We start from the raw sequence: 18,636 nt of genomic DNA, 5'->3' as shown, positions 1-18,636 counted from the left end.
CATTCAGAAAATGCTCCAAACGCGTTCGGAGGACCTCAAAGGGAATACGTTCATTGAATAAAAAATAAATATTCATAGAGTAACTAAAATGATTATCTTATACTCTTTCTCATATTACTGTATTCCTCATTACATTATTCTCGTCTCTGTTGCTACTTTCAGTGATGCGATACTTGAAAGATGTGAATAAACAGGTATCTAAAACACCATTTGCTCATAACACTACTCCTGTTGTACGTTTATGCACAGGCGATCATTTGGAGCCAATTATAAACGCTGGCTTTAGGAAGCAAAGAGAGACCTTTAAATAGTGATTAACACATTTCGATTTTGAGATCTGTAATACAAAATTAAAATCCCAAAACTTAGAATGATCAGTACAAAATATTTTTTCTGCGGCTCCTAAGATAAATTGAATACGATAGACATTGAACCGATGTATATTATCCCTAAATTATACTTCCTTACAACATGAAAAAAGACAATCTCATATCACTATTACAAAAAAATTGATGAGCCCAAAATTTAGGTGCACTTTGCTCAAGAAGAATATTGACAATCGATCAAGCAACACTTTTTAATTGCCAGTGTTGCAAGAACTGATTTTCCCACAACTTTTTAACATCGGGATCCGGGGTGGATGTATAAAGGCAAAGGCATGAGCCTGCGCAGTGGGAAGGGAAGTAAGGATGGAGGAGGAAGGGAGAGAGGTATCTGCCGGATACATATACCGGGTAAGCGCACACCGCCCGGGTATTTCAGAACGCTATCTCGCCCTCGGCCTGGCTTTGCGTCCGCGAACCAATTACCAGCGCCGCTTGCCAGAGGGTTGTTTTAGCGATGGGGTGAGGGGGGTTGTGGAGAGTGGAGGAGAGGCGGTGGGAGAAGGGCGGCGGAGTGGGAGCGTAACCCCCTCCACACCCGACTACGGCCCCTCCCACCTCAAACACGGCCTCTTTGAACCTGTTACTCCCTCCCCCACCCACGGACCCGCCCCGCTCCCATGCAAACGCAAACACACAAAACACGCACGCGCCCCCTCTCCCTCTCGGGGAGGCGGCAGCACCCTCCTCCCCACCCCCCTAACTCACTCACTCCCTATCCCCTCACCCCCACCCCCCCACCTCTATCCCACTTGTCAGAAACACAAGAGGATCGGGAACGAAGGGCGGGAAGGAGGAGGGTACGAGCAGGGAAACGGGGCGAGTGGTGAGGGGCTAGGGGGAGTGGAAAGGGCGGGGGAGGAGGCAGGAGCGATTTGATACAATAATAATCATAGCGGCGGATTTTGGCCGTGACAGTGCTGCCCTCGAGCGAGATACCGCTCAAAGAGACGAATTAGGAGGGCAATGGGGTGTGGGCGGATGGGAAGAGGGGGATAGGGGAGGGTGGACCCGAAGGTTTTTGAGGGGAGGGAGATAGTAAAAGGGAGAAGGGGAAGGATGGGACGAGAAAAAAAATGTGAGAGCCGAGATGTAAGCTGCTCGCTGCGAGCCATCGGATGTGCTCAAACAGAAAAACGACACAGCGTTCATCCCTGGAGGAGGATGAGGAAGACGAGCTTACTTGAACCTACTGGCGTGCTTAGGACCCAAATTAATTCCCATAGAGCGTGCAGATTGCCAGGAAAGCGAAGCCACTTGCGGGAATAATAAAATATTTTGGGACGGTCTAAAGCAACTTAAAAGAACAACCGCACGGTAGAGAGTATTTCCACATATGAGACGACAAAGATAACACTATATGATCGATGTAATATATGATGTGTGTGTGCATATATGTATGTGTGTGTATTTATATATGTATATATATATATATATATATATATGTTTACATAAATGCACACACATACATATATGCACACACACACGCATTATATATTACATCGATCATATAGTGTTATCTTTGTCGTATATATATATATATATATATATATATATATATATATATATATATATCCCTCTTCGGAGAGCTACGGTGACCAATGGTCGTACTCGCAGGCGCTGCTGAAAGTTAGACGGTGACACAGGGATTCGCCATGAAAAAATTATTTGACTTTACAGTATTTACTTCTGATGAATACCTCTTGGACCTTTGCATGTGAAAAATTATGTCTGAAATGAGTCTTTAGTTCGCACAACTGATCGAAAATAACGAGATAAGTGTTCTAAATCCCAGTTAAATATTTACATCCGTCGCTGAGTTCTTCCAACCGTTGACTGAACCCTAATACTATTTGATAGACACGTGGAATGGGCGAAGAAACATCAGAGAGGAATATTCTCTGCAGCCCATTATATATAATTAAAAATAAATCACAGGGTGTAAACCTTTCTTAGATTCAATCCGGTATGCAATGAACTGTATCATGGGTATTTTATCGTATTGGAGCTCTCTCTTTGATTGGCAACGTAGCTTCAGCATGAAGAAATTTTAACACTCAGACACTTCCACATTCTTTCACAATTGTTGCAAATTTTTCAGGTCAAGTATCATCAATCTAATAGATATTTACGTATAATAGATAGTGACAAACATCCAGCAACTGCGAATCAAATAAAAATCGGTTTCAAGAAAAATTATACATTAGGTATGAACAACCTTTAACTCAAGGCTTCGAAAATAAACAGCAAATAGAAGCTTTTCTTTAGATATGCTTTTTGTTAAAATGTCGAAGATATGTAATTCGTACCAAACTGAGCTATCAAATTTGAATCGGGGGCAGTGATAAGGCGACGAAGTGAATCAGAAATCTACGTCCCATTGGAGGTCGCGTCTTTTTCTTCGCTTTATTTCACTCCATTTTTTGAAGATACACTCATCCATAGGTGTACTGCCAGAATACAGATTCATTCTCCAGGTCTCATTACTACCTTAATTAAATGGGCCAAGTAATTCTTCCCATATATTACCACGGAGCACTAGCAATGTTGTTGTTATGCATTATCCAAAATTAATGGCTTCAATAGAATTGAGATTTTCAAGTTATCACTGCATTATTCCGAGAAAACAATCAAAATATTGACAGCTCTAAAAGAGAAAACCAGCTTCAAATTGTTTAATTGCTCGAATTTAAAGCATTGATACTGATTAGTTTTTTACCGCAGTCTTCGTAAAAAGCCTGGATGTACGTAGGTGACCACTTGGTCAATTATCAAAGCGCAATTTCCAAGTTTCGATGTTTTAGTATTACCCCCATGAAGTTAGCCAAACACTGCAAAATCAGGACCATCCACATCTGCTTATAAAAAGTCACAAAGAAGTGACTGAGATAAATTCGCATGGCGTATAAATATGCATGCATTAAACATCAATATACTCCTTTAGACTTTAAATTATTTTATTTATTTATCGACTTAATTGGGCGAGGTTGAGACTAATAGTCCCTTCTTCCACCTAACCCTTACATTACAGACATTATATTGAATACAATCACTTAAACCCAGCCCTAGATGGAGGAAAATCCACCTAGGCGGGAATCGAACCCGCGACCTCAGGGTTGGCAGGCGAGGACATTACCCCGCCGCCACCGGGGTAGTCATGGGGTGCTGGAATTCTCCGAGTTGAAAGGAAAATCATGAGAGTGTGACTGCAAATAATCGACCTAAATATAAATAATTCGTTTGAAAACATTTCTAACGCAAAATCAAAGATGAAATGCCACTGAAAACTAACAATTAATTGCGAAACGTGTCGAAACACCTCAGGCGAAACTCGAGAAGACGCACAAATAATTGCATTCGAAGAACAGGGGGTAAATATACAGAGTTATCCAAGCCGTGTCTTTTTTACGGTACGTTTTCCTCCTCCCTCCCAGCCCAGAGGTGTTGGTGGCCGCGGAAGAGGGGGGACGGGAAGAAGAGGTGGGAGATGTGCGGGAAGTGATGCGGTAGGTAGGGGGGAGGATTGGAGGAAAGGCTGCGAGAGTGGATTTGCCGCTCAAATGACGCGTGGGTGACACTTGGCACCCCCTGACGGACGGAAGGAAGAATGCCTCGACGACTCCCTCTCAAACCGTCGCCAAGCCCCATCCCCCAACCTCCCCACCACTCCCACACGCCCCCCCCCTTTGCTCCTCCAACCCCCTCAACTCCGTACACACCCTCTCGAACACGAGCCACTCAAAACCTGGACCTTGGGGGAATCTCTCTTTCTCCCTTTCCTCGACGAGTACAACATCTTTGTCTCGCGCGCTTAAGTATTATTGCATGTACAGAATGGAATATACTATGTCCTTATGCGTATACCTATACGATTATTAATAATTCTGAAAAGCACTGTTCCCTGGAGCATTTACAGAACTGTTTGCATAAACATAGCATTTGTTCTCACGGCATGAGCTTATTTAATGTATGTAATTTGCTGCAATACTCGTACCAATAAAACTATATAAGGGCACGCAATGACGCAATGCACATACTTAAGAGAACAGATTCTGGAAACGAGAAATAGCTTCGCTAATAAAATAATGACACAGAAATGAGATGAATCAGAAAAAGTCATTGACAGAGTAATGTATGCATTTAAATGCTAATTTGTCAACCTATCATTAACTGTTATTTTATTCATGTTGGCAAGGTAAAGTAGTGAAATAGCCTTGCTTGGAATAGCTTGATATTTAATGAAGACCAAATTTTATCTGGCAGAGAATTCCACAGCCTACAGTATTTTACATACCAGAAAGATCTCCAGTAAAGTATAGTGCGGGATAAGGAATTAAAACCAATTCCGTAATTCATGAAAATTTTAAGGTTCTAAGTTAACTATGACACTGTGTTTAGCAATTATTACTCGAATATATTAATTTGAAATCCTCGTTGCTTATCTTCATCATCCACCTGAGAGTATGATAAAATGGAGTAATACGTGTATTTATCGGAATGTTTAATATGGATAGCATCCAATAGTTTTGTTGCCTTTGATGCCGGAGAGATCTCTCTACTGAAAAATCTGAATATGCAAGCGGTAATTAAGTACGATCAGGGTGTTAGATTTTGTTATTTTTTATTTTTCAGGTATCGGTTCATTAAAGTCTTAGCTCTGATGGAAATTTATTATGGGATCTTATCAAGTTAAATTACGATTTATAGTTAGGAAAACAATAGTAACAACATTATAATATTCAATTAGATCACCATTTACAACAAAGTTGGATAATAAATCGATTCTCATTGATTTTATAGACGAATAACTCACAGTCATAACGGATTTTGCATTTTTTGTGTTTCGTGTGCAAAAGTTTCAGAAATCCAGTTGAATAAAAAGAGTGCATCATGTTTCAATATGTCAATCTGTAAATGAATTGCATGATGATAACATTTGTATTAAATTATGAAAATAATAATTCCAGTTAGAAACTAAATAAAAGTTTAATACTAAATTCCATGAAAACATTGACTCTCATGGAATTCAGTATGAAACTGAGAGAAAGGAGGACTGCTTTCCATAAAGCCACTAGACAGCCTGCTTACGTTTAGAGGGATAAGCAATGAAGCCATAGCAAAACGGATTCAGGGAGCCACATACTTTTATTTCCTTAGCAAAAATGCAGTGTGACATGAGCTACTGAATCAATTGCTTCAGGAAAGTCTGAAAGTAACCTTTTTTCTTACAACGGCTATTTGATGTCATCAATAATTTACAGGAGAACCGAGTAGGTGTAGTACTCTTTACGAAAAAGTGATTGACATTTATCAACGCTTTTATCCGCAATAGATTATTTTTTATTTTTTTTATTTATATATACCCTGCAAGCCACCGTCAGGGTGTGTGGCAGGGGCTGAATACACACCAGAATAAAACCCGAACATGACCCTACCGCGGTCGAACAATCTTATTGTGATCCCCTATCTTAAATCTATCTGCTCTACTCTTAATCTCTCTAATTTTACTAGCATGATCTTTCCTACCATAGTACGATGAGGGCTATAATACATTTTCAACATCACTGCTAAAGAGACCTCCTTCCAAATTTTGCAAGAGCTGCAATCTGTAATTTAACATTCGTTCCTTGAGTGATTCCCAGCCTAGCTGCTCTAATATTTTGGATACACTGCTAAGTTTATCATCACTTGAATGAAAATGGCAACAGGGGTATTTTTCCGGTTATATGTATGGATAGACATATTGAATTTGCTTAAATGATTTTGGATTCTACCCTGAAAAATATATTGTCTAATCTAAACAAAATAAAAAGGAAACCATCTCAATTCACTAAAAATTGATAAACATGAAGTGAAATCTTTTAAATATTTTAGAATTACTGAGATGGAAGATAATAAGTATCAAAGAATATTATATGTGCCAATTAACCTACTGATAAACATCACTTGGATGAGTTAGATGCCTGCATTGAGGGAGAAATTTATCCCTGCATTACCTCGCAAAGGAAACATGAGGAAAGGTTTAGGGAAAATGACTGCCGCAGAAAACTTATAAAGGATCATTTTTATCTCTTACAAATCGTGATTACACCAGTAAAAAGTAACATGTACCATCAGTTCAACTGCTCAAAAAAAACATGACCTGATGTGACAGCATGATAAAAACCATCGTCAATTTTAAGTTGCAGTAGTGGTTATTACGGTAGGCGACCGACAGCAGAGGTCATTTAAGACAGAGGGGGTATATTACGTCCCATCCGACGGACAACGCACTCATTCGAAGCCCTCTCCACATAGCACCCCAAGCAGTGATTGGGATACCACTGAAAAATCTGGCCACCACTGGGATTCGAACCCAGGCCCTAGGGGTGGCAAGAATATTCCATATCAACGAGTCAAGTACTCTTTTTCTGCTTACTCGGCACGCAATAAAATAGCCCATATTTGTGTTGCTTGGTAGCGCGCATCTAAATTTTCGGTCGAAAATTTCACCCCGTAGCGACAATCCTACAGTGTTGGACGGCAGCTTGCATGATCAACAGGAGACCGAGTATAGCAAAACGTGGCTGCCTACTTTTCATTGTAAAGTAGGCACCGATTGTGACCATTGGTTCACCGTGATCTCCTAGCTTCCGTTCACACATTTCAAGAGACCTCACACAAGATACAATCATATTGTGACTATCCAATGTCAAAGATTCAATCATCATAAAAACTATTGGAGTTTTAACGCACATATTTAGCACCTACCATGAATACGTATGCTTGTGAATATGTATATTCCAGATTTTTCGCATGTATATTGCAGTTATTACATGCATATGCTGCAGTAATCGTGTGTATGAGTTTTATAAACTACTGTATTACATATGTACTGTATATTTTGTAGTTATATATGCGGAATATATAACTTTCCATGGGGAAGTTATCTCAAAGATGATTCACCCGATAAAAATGTAAAAATACATTATTTTGTCCAAGTGTTCCCCAAAGTCAGCGTAAAGCAAATTCCATCCATTCAATGTGAATTCTCATAAGTGGCCTTACAAAAGAACTATCGGATTCGAAGTATCCCAACCATGCATTCGATTATTAACTACCACAATGATAAGTAAAAAAATATACAAAATAAAATACTAAATTCTTTTTGCAATTAAAATCATAGCCATTGCCTAATATAAGTTGAAAACATTCCATATAGCAATGAGAAAAACAAACATTATTCGATGATGGCGTCCCAAACAGCTTCCTGCAGTTTCTAAATCAATTTACTCCATTAGTCTGATATTGCATGAATTCTGCCATCGGTATAATCAAAGAATGCATAGGGAACGAATACAATTGGTTACATGTCCAGGAGAGGGAGTAAAAATGTCTGAATAAGTCACCATTTACGACAACGAAAAATGCCAAGAGGTTTATTGCATTTGGTACGGCCTAATCGCTTCCACCGACAGATATTGCTCGGATATTAACGACATCGATAAAGGATGTGGATAGCACCGTACCGATACCAAAAAATATATCCATCAATATGGGTTTAGAAGTTCAATTGCAAAGACAAACAAGTCTGGTCGTGTATGTAATGTACATTTTTAATGTATTTTAACGATATTAGTTCATATATTTTAATTATCACTTCTAATACTTCCGATGGACTTCTTTAAGAAACTCTTTCTTAGCGTTTTTTTTCAATACTTTAACCGAACAGTCGAAGGAATTGATAAACTTAGCAAATCTAGGGTTATATGGACATGAAAATTAAGCAGCGATAAAAATTCCGAATGCATGGGCATGTTAAACACTTATTTCTATTAATATAATTAATTACAAAAAAATTCAAACAAAATTTATGGGGACGTCTTAAAGAGAGTCTACAAAAATGAGCTGCCATAGGAGAGTCAACCAATAATTCAACCGCAGTTTCTTACTCGTGATCGCAAAGTAAATCTCAGTGATTCTCTATCCGCTTTTTTAATCCATTCGCCTACATTCACCGGTTCCGGTAAAACATCGAAATAAAAAATTAACGCATAAAATTATGTATTTATATAAACGTTCGAGCGCTCAACAGAGCCCTCCCATATCTAAAGGGAACCACTGGCATTATATCGCTGGACTAACCAACCCTCTTCTCTTACGCTGCCTTTTCACTCACCCTCATAAACCGTAAAATAAGCAAGCACCCAATGAAACACCCCTTCCTTCCAACTAACATTTCATCAAATCGTTAAAACTGTTCCTCTTCATTTTTTTCGGACTCAATGAGTAGCCATTCCATCCGCCGGGGACATAATCCATAATAAGACTCCAATCGAGCGAAGGGGGAGGGAGGGAGTGGTGGAGGAGGGGGGAAAATGGCCCCTTAATTGAATCTAAACGCTGTACGATTGAGCCCCGGCTTAATCGCTGTACACCCGCCCCTCCTCTGCCCCTCTGCTCAGCTCGCTTCGCCGCCCCCACCCCTTATCGCCCTCCCTCTTTCGGACCTCCCCATCCACCCTGTCTCTTCCCGCCCCCTCACTCTTCCCTCGCTCAATCGAACGCAACACTAAGTGTCGAAGGAACCGGATGGTTTTGAATTTTAAAGCGCATCAACATGTCATTAAGCGTCTGTGGTTTGCTGATTGCCAACGAAAGCATCCTTTAAAAAACTAAATAGGTTTTGAAGTACTTTATAACAGTTACTCGCAAAGTCGTCGTGTTTACAAATACTTCCTAGAGAGAAGTTCTCGGTTTTATGTCTCGTATTTATTATTTTAGAATGGAAATTTTTATCCCTTTCATTAAATATCTCGGTTATGAATAGGTCTCTTTGAATGTAAAACTGCATGATACCGCCCCATTTGGCATACTTTTTCGACAAGTTTTAGGAAGTAGACGTATTTTTGCATAGGAAGGCGAAAGCAATAATGGAAATAAAAACTAATACAAATTCCACCCAAATAATTCGAGACGAAATATTCCAATAACATAAATCTATTTGCTATATATTAATCGAGTATATACCCTCAAATCGCGCACGTTTAAATCATTCGAATCTTCAATTAACGTCACAAAATTAAATCTCTTCTTTTTCAAATAGTTTTTATATTAATTACCACTTCTCATATGCTATGTACTATCTATTGTATGGATACAGTGAGAAAATATAAACATCGATGCTTAATTACGTAAGTACAATGAATGTTGATCCAAATTTTCTCACTCTACACTCACCCAAATGCCATTTTGAACCGAGATGTCGACCTTTATTCTCCAGATTTTATTATTTAGCGGAAATAATTTTTGTTTCCCTGATAATAATTAGCCTTTCGGGTGTCCAAGTAATTAATAATTATTTTCTCATTTTGAAAATAATCTACCACGCGAAGTTTTTTGCCTCCGAAATTTCATTTGCCATTGTTTACATAATAATTAGCCGTTAAGCTTCGCAGTAAGATGAATTGATTTTTTAACCACAGTAAGATGCCAAATTTTGTAGGTTCCTTAAAAACATATTCTAAATCGAGTTGCAAACGTAAACTCTGGCCTTTCAAATATCCAGAAGGAAAGCAATATACGTTATCCCTTCAAAAGAGCATCTAAAATAAAACCTCACTGTAAAAGCTCAGCATAATGGAAGCGATTTCTTATTCAAATATCCTGGGATTAAAAAACTACGATCACTGAAATACATTTTACGGAAATTTCATTTCGGAAACAGAGTATTTGTTACGGGTGAACAAATACGTTCATTTACAATCTTCAAAAATCTTTCAGGAAACTTTTGGTTTCTTTTCAAACCGAATTATTCTTCTCAATTTCCGAGAAAAAGTAAAGTGGAAGCGGGTTTTTAAATTTCCTCATTTTTTACGATCAATTAAATGGAGAAATTGAGGCACATTTACAACGAGCAACATGTCAGTGGGGATCCAATCAAAACACCACGATGTCCTGAGGTGAGAGTACGCTGCGCGAGATGAGGGCCCTGCGTCACACAGCGCCAAACTTGGTTCAAAGAACGCAGTTTATCTTCATTGCAATAAGTTTCTACGGAGATTTATAAAGTCTAATTTTATGAAAGTGATTTAGTAACAAGCCAATATAATGAAATATGCGTAAGACGTCAGTTGCCAAAAGGTTAAATTTAAATAACATAGAAGAAAAAGCTACCAACAACAAAAATTAATAATAATGTGAGGTTTACGGAGAGAAGGATGTTTTACGCCAAAACATCAAGAAGGCAATCATATGAAGGATGGAATCATAGGGAACACAAAGGAAGACCATAGGAAAATAGGATCCTTCCAAACCTAGTCATGGGATAGATTCAATAGATGAAATGGTCAAATTAAGAATGAGGAAGTATACAGAAATATAGAAAAGAAAAGAGCCAAGAGGAGCAATACAAAAAACCGGAGAGCCGGATGCATTTTGAACACGTTGAGAAATGAATTTGGGAGCGTACAAAGCGGAGGAAAACTCTCACAAGAGAGGGAACACATATGCTTGGACCAAATACAGAGGGATATAAAGTCGAAGAGCTAAAAAGAAGTAAGAAATCCTCATGATGATGGACTGATGAAAGAACAAAATTAACATATGGATTTAGATATATAGTACATAGCTATACCCGTATAGTTTACTAGTTTCCATCTTTGTTGATTTTATAAACACTCCACTGAATCAGTTAAAAAACCGTCTCGCATATTAGTAGCTTAAATATGCACTAAGAATTTCAATTTTTAAACCAGCATTTATATAAAATTCTGAGACTAAATGTTTGCCATATATATATATATATATATATATATATATATATATATATATGTGTGTGTGTGTGTGTGTGTGTGTGTATATATAAGTGTGTATATATATCTTTATATATATAAACTCTTGATAGAAACGGTAATCTTGCCTGCACTTCCCTCTGATAAGAAAATTTTCCGAAGTCGTCAAAGAAAATAGGAACCCAATGCGGAATCGAAAGTTTTGTGAGATTGGCACGACTCCTATTCAATCCGTGTAATACTTGTGCCGGTCGTTCCGGCAAAGGAAGAAAAGGATATACCATTGGGCACGCGGCACACTAGTAAGGGAGGCGAACTCTTAAGTCGGACTGACGTCGTCACGAATGGTTACGCCCGTATTGCTAGATATTCTCGACTCGAGGACCTAACGGGCAAGGAAGGCGAAGGGGGTCTATCAACTCTCCGTCTGCAGTGACGGGAAAAAAGGTTAATGAAAGCGGGACAGGAGGGATGGGGCTGGAGATAGGGAAGTGAAAGAATGGGAGGCAAACATCTTCACTCCCATCACCATGGCAGCACCCTTGCTCGCTTCAATGGCACTCCGCGCACGCCCTCGAAGGAATAAAAAATACCTATAAGGAGGGAAAAGTGGAGAGGGGAGAAGAGAAGAAAATCCGAGGGAATAAAATCGTCCCTGAGTTTCCGAATCAAAATCTCGCAAGAATCGAAGAAGACCACTGAGAGAGAGAGAGAGAGATGGGTGAAAGGTTGGGAGGGGAGATAGGTAGAGGGAGGGGAAGGAGGTCGAGATTGCCTCCTCCCGGCACGTACCCCTTCGTCCTCCCCCTCTCGATCGAGCAATCCTCCTCCACCCCACCAACCCTTCTTCCCTCCAATCCCTTGGAATTTCTTCAAACGAAACTGAGGGTCGCCATTTGTAGGCACCCGAGGTTTAAGCGCGTGCACGTTGATGTCTACCATTTTGACTCGCGAAGAAAAAAAGGTTTCTTTTTCCCTCAGGAAAAAGAAACTTGAGAATAACCTGACAGCAGATATCAACGTAAGGAAACGCATGAATGCATCCGACTTAAAATATAATTTTCAGTGCTACAATTATTTTCCGAAAAATTAAAAACAAAATCTAATGCCTACAAATTTATTTTTCTACCAAACATAACATTTTACAATAAAAATCATACAATTCTGATGAGTTCTTGATAAATATCCTCTAACAATCGACGGATAATCATGACGTCAGCGAAACTTTGTACTTGTTTCTTTCACATGTTCTATACTTTGGTTCTCAGCATTCAGTTCGTTACATCACCCTTCCCCGTGGCTTTACGACCAAGTTTAGGGTTCACGATTCGATTTTCTTGGTATTCACGTTATAGCTTGCGCATAAGTATGTGAGACATGTTGGGGACTCCTACAAATCTATCAGTGGGCCAGGGTTTTGTGGACGAATAATATAAGGACGAGGGTCGTAGCCGTCATTTACTGCCTTCGATGGTTAAAAGAAATTTGACTTTTGAAAATAAAACTTTGAAGGTAAATATCGTCCATAAATGTTATGACCCGCAGTTACGTCACAGGATAATGCATAGCTATGGTTTCAAAAACATGAAGGAAAGCTAGTTTAATTTCAACGGAAAATTTCATTTTTAGGTGAAATACATACTTAGGAATATAACCGAAGAAAGTACTTTTGGAACAACCTCGTGATGGATGTTCTTCCTACTCGGTGTCTTCGTTGGGAAAAAAATTGATATATTCTCATGTTTTCTAGCTTTGTGCATTCTTACACGCGAGACGAGCGATAATCTGTAGTCTAGAGCGCTTTCAACAAAAATACAAATTCCAAAGAAACTGCGGGAGATGCCGCAACAGTAAATGTTAACGGAGTGGGTTCGAATCCCAGTCAAGGCGAATGATTTTTACATTCTGAAATTGTTGCATTAAAAATACAAATGTTCCGCGTTAACATATAAATTGTGAAACTTTTCCTTTTATTCTTATCTTTCCCAATTAAGATAACATTACACATAGTTATGACATTCACAGTCAACCTTATTCATCGGACCTAATTTGAAGCCAAAATACCAGTACAAGAATAATCTTAATTTTGAACGGTTACGCAGGAAATAAATGGAATATTAATAAGATTACAGCTCTGTAAAATTTGTTAAATTATATATGCATTTAATAACATTAGAATTATTTCTCTAACTTCCTGTTTTTATAGAGAAATTATGTAACTTCGGTAATTATGTAAGCTCAAAAGAAAGTTGATAGTTTTCTACGGTAAATTAAGTGCAATTTATATTCTGTTTAGGCGTAATGGTTTTCCGTAAATAAATATTTTTCAGGATAATTATTGACGCATCAAATATTTCAATTCTACACTTACTTGATATTCAACCCCGTACTTTTCAATAAATGAGCCAATGCAACAAAGGCGTTGAGATCGTTTAAAGGCTTACGTTCGTTTGGTTGAAACTCAATCAATGGATCTTTTTTGGGGTAGTCTTTCTGCAAGTCTTTCAAATTTCATTTGTAAAGCGTCTTCCGATTAATTTTTGATTCGTCAATGTCCATCAAATTAAAAATAAATAGCAAATGCAAGCTAAAACAACTCGCACCCTGTTCTTCCGAGAGCTGACTCTAAACTTAGCTCATCCTGTAAACGTTTTCTGAGAGCAATCGCATTCGGAGGGGCCAATGTCAATCGTCAGCTAGTCGTTTTACTACCCAAGAGAATATTTTTCCTCAAACAAAATATTAAACAAATCACTTCTCACATGCATAAATGAATACGAAGTCATTACGTGCCCCTCCAACCGTGTAAAGCAGTTCGATCTTTTAATAGCAAAAAAAAGGTCAGGACGATAAAACAAAAGACGGCGACTATGAACTCGCTCATTTCTTCTAACATTTACGACAAATGTCTCTGGAAGACTGAAGGAGAGAGAGAGAGACAGAGAGAGGGCGCGGGATGGAGGGGTGAGGAATGGGAGGCGAAAGGAGGAAAGGGAAGATGTCGAACATTTCCAGATTCGACGCCGTCCTCCCCTTGTCCTAATCTTATCGTGTAACCTCACCATCTCCCTCCGCATCCCTTCCACCTACCCCTCCGCCCTTCAACGATTCCCATCAACCCCTTTTTCCCGATCTAAGGACCAATTTTTGCCTCGCCCACCCTCTACCCCCCTCTCTCCTTCCACCCCGCTCACCTCCCACTACTCTCAATTTCACAACCCGTTGCTCTGCTTAAATGTAAATTTCCTCCGATCCACCCCCTCTCCTCCGACCGCCTCGCCTTTTCCCGCCACTCCCACCTCCACCGGCACCTCAATCCCCCACCTATTCTTCCCGGAAACTTAACGTCCTCTCCCATACCCACCTACCCCTCACCCCCTCCTGACACCCCCACTCCTGCGGACCCCCACGCTTTAAATGAATCCCTTGGGAGAGCGAGTCTTTTATATTTTTTACCCTTCCTTTCCTTCTCTCTCTTTCCTTTCTTTCTCCCCTCCTTTCCTCCCCCCCAGCCACCCCCTTTCCCATTCACCCTCAATTTAATGCTTTTATTTCATCACCTACCGAACCCTTCCGGTTCCTCCGCACTCTCCCCCTCTCTCCCCTTGCCCTTTCCACTCGCAACTCACCGCCGCGACCCGCCAAAGTCACCCAAAATCCTCCCTCTTTCCACCCACCCGCTTTCCACCCGCCATGGCGTCCGCCACCCCACTCCCCCTGCGCGCCAGGCTCAAACCACCCCGAGCAGTTCGCCCTCTCATCTCCGTACCGCGCGCCAGTCATGTAACCAGGATTTCATTTTGCGAGGCCGGAAGGGGCTCAGCCTTCCACTTCCCGCAAACCTAAGATGGCCTGTGTGTGTGCAAAACGATAGTGTGATGGATATGAGGGCTGGTCCTAGATCCCCTAGGCATACGGTCCTGCACCGTTTTATTCCCTCCTTAAGTAGGTCCGTCAATCGACATTCATCCTTGAAGTATAAGTAAAAAAATCCCCATCAGATTAATCTCGGCGCGGTTGCACAAGTAAAATCACGAGTTAAAAAATATCAAATAATGAAACGAAACAAAATAGAATTGGAAACTACATTGGTCAGAGTGATGAATGACGGGGAATTCTACTTCATACTAGAAAGAAAGAAACAAAACTAAAAATTGCTGTCATTTAAGATTCCCAAATGATTCGTTCGTGAAGGGTTCTCGGTAAAACTCCACAATCAACCCAAAATAGAAGATTTTCGACTTTCTGTTCTCTGCCATTCACTCGTTCTCACAATGTTTCTCTTCAACCAATCTTGGCATGTTACTAATTTTAATTGGGAGAAGTTGAACACAACACAACAATCCCAGTTACTGATGATAGTGGACGGAACATATTGGAGTTGTGAAGAGTGGACTATTTTTTTCATTTCTGGAAACCTCCATATATTTCCCGGTGAAGGAAGAGAAGTCTACGAATGCTGAACTATCCATATTCATTCAACGATGAACTTTTTGAAAACCTTTTTCTTTTTGTAATATATTGAGTGATCTAAAAATATGATAGAAAATTCAACAATGAGATAAAATTAAGTTATACGAAGCGACCAATAATATTTACTTACTTCTTATATTTTTAGCAAAATAAACGCAAGACAAGAGATACGTGAAATATACTATTATTCAAGAAAACCATACATTGTCTTCACAGTGTGCAATAAATCCAGATGGCTTTATTAAATTTTTTCTTCACAAACTCGGTCCGATCACATCCCAAGTGACGTCATATTATGAGGGAAAATATGGAAAAACCCACCGAACAATTGCACTTTAGCAAGCTTTTTTAGCCTATCCTGTCTTTTGTTATGCAACCTGAGATTCTGTTGAGAACCAGTGATTTTGTAGTTACTCAGGAACTAAACCACGAAATTCGCTAAAGCTTATTTGCCAAGTCGTGACCGGAACCCATGATTGTTGGGACATCGCAAACATTGCCTAACGGAATAAATCTTTTGCTATTACTTTATTAGTGGTATACCAGCTTGGGGTAGGTTTTCGATAGACCCCGGAACTGCTGTCCTCCTAAACATTTACTAATATGACACAAAATATCTTTAAACGTCACAATATATGTTACAATAACTCAATAAAAAAATTCATTTACCCACTCTTGTCTATGGTCTCTTAAGCCAACTCGACTAACCTGTTTCTGTATTCATCTACATCACAGTGTAGCAAAATATGGATAAATAATAAAACAGGTCATTTTACAGAATGACCACTTCGAAAATGCATAGGGTACGCAGGAATATTCAATGCAGGCCTCCAGCAAGAAAAACGCCATATGTCCTTTTCTACAGCCAATTTAAATTTAACGGTTTTCATAGAATTAGATTATTAGACAAATAAAATATCACGAGAATATCTAGAAGAAGATGTCCTCATTATTTTCTCTTCGAATATTTATATTAGTACGTGTTTTTAGGAACAAAGACTTGATTAAAGCAGAAATATTAAGTTATCCTTAAACTTTAGTTCTTGTAGCTTTTCCAAAAGATAATTGCCCTATGAATCCCGAATTCAATGATCAGATCCAAGCATTCCGTCATAATACAGCATGGGAGACAAAGAATCTTACTTACTAGCAGATTCAATACATGAAATTTCCCGCCACAATAGAGGGTGCAAGAACAAATCGATGATGGAGTATAATTTGCTCAATCTTGATTAACCATTGAGTTTATAATTATCCTGTGCTTTGATTATTTTGATGATGTACCATAAATGAGTCCCTCGAACGACTTGCTGAATTTATTTCTGCAAAACCATTGCCAAAACCAGTACAAAGTATGGTAATATCATTCAAATCAACGGCGAAAATACATATTATATACACGCATTATATTTTTTATACTTTCAACAACCCATACTTTTTCCGGCGAATATTAAATATACCATCAACACCACCTAATGTTAAAATGAATTTTGGAATGCGAGATAGTATTTGATGAACTCGGAAACCATTTTTTTTATTGTAACCAACGAGTTTATGTCCGCACACGACCAGACACCACCCCCAAAAAAGCATGCAAAGCATCTTTACCACCCTAACAGCAACCACCTTCTCCTAACTCGGCTATCGAAACCACAGGGGGAGGGAGCCCTTGGAGGGTACTCACAAGTACGAAAAATGCGTGCCCCAGAGCGCAAACGTGGAAGCGACGAACTTCAAACGAAAACAACTCACACGCATATCAGCTCTCTTTTGTTCCCAACCGCGTGCCGCGAAACATCAGGCTATGGGGCGAATTAAATGGAGGAGAAGCGATGGAATGCACAGCGATGCAAGCGCTCGTCCTTCCATCCAAATCCCCAAGCCCGCCCCCACCCTACCTCCACGCGCAGCAATATCGCCACCGAAAACGACTGGGCGCGCGCTAGTCGACAAAAACATTAGAGATTCGGAGAGCGAAGAGAAGAGAAGCGAAGAGGGTTTTGAGATATATATACGAGTACATATATATATACATATATATATATATATATATATATATATATATATATATATATATGTATATATATATATACATATATATACATATATATATATACATATATATATATATATATATATATATATATGTATGTATATGCATGTCTGTATGTATGTATATGCATGTATGTATGTATGTACAGTATATAAAGAAGGCGGGGGAGGGGAACCCTTTCCCCCACTCTTCTACGTCTCCCCTTCCATTCTAACTCCCTCTCCCTGCCTGAACGCCGAGCAGCCCCCTTTCTTTTGTTCTCATATTGAAATAGAATCATTTGAGTGTAAATAATTTCCTTTTCTGCGGACCCACTCTCCCCTCAGCATCCTCTCCTCTCGCACCCTCGGCTCGCCGAGATACATCCCTCCCCGTTCCCATCTCCCAAGCGGCTGCCCCTGACCCCTTACCCTCTCCTCTCCCTAACCCCTCCCCAGCCCGCCGCCACCCCTGCAGCCACACATAATCCCATTCTCTCTCCCCATCCCGGAGCATCGGCCCCTCCTGCACGGCTCTCGGCGCAAACAGCGAGGCAAAGGAAGAGGGCGGCGGAGCGGGAAAAATGGAGCGTGGGGGAGGGGGAGGAAAAAAAGGCAAGGAGGAGGGGGTGGGTTAGGCTCGCTTTCGCGTTTTTACTCTGTCTCGTCATCCCATTCCCGCCAAAAACTACGACACCTCTGCCAAGAGGGATGTCCCTACGCCCGACGAGGAAGGAAGGACTCTCGGAAATCTGCTCAGTTACCCTTTGCCTTCCTTTTCGGACGGTCCTAGCAACCTGACTGTACGGGTAACCATGATAATATTTCGTCACACGAGACTCAAAGGTTTAACATTTTAATATGCTTGTATTGAATTCATAAAAATGCAACCATGAGAGACTGCACATGTGGTATATAGAACACACCTCTATGCTGATTGGCAAAATATAGTTCATTCTAACCTGTGAGACCACGTT

General features: G+C 39.8%; 1 protein-coding gene across 1 annotated transcript in view; it reads left to right on the top strand.

The window, feature by feature from the left end:
- LOC139698145 (paired box protein Pax-6-like) overlaps positions 1-18,636 on the top strand; it is a 136,614-nt gene that overhangs the window by 85,485 nt on the left and 32,493 nt on the right. The gene's annotated exons all lie outside the window — the stretch shown is intronic.

The sequence above is a fragment of the Hetaerina americana genome, unplaced genomic scaffold (assembly GCF_022747635.1).
Source record: "Hetaerina americana unplaced genomic scaffold, ioHetAmer1.1.p SCAF_8, whole genome shotgun sequence".
Lineage (NCBI taxonomy): Eukaryota > Metazoa > Arthropoda > Insecta > Odonata > Calopterygidae > Hetaerina > Hetaerina americana.
This window is presented reverse-complemented; position numbering and strand designations above follow the sequence as displayed.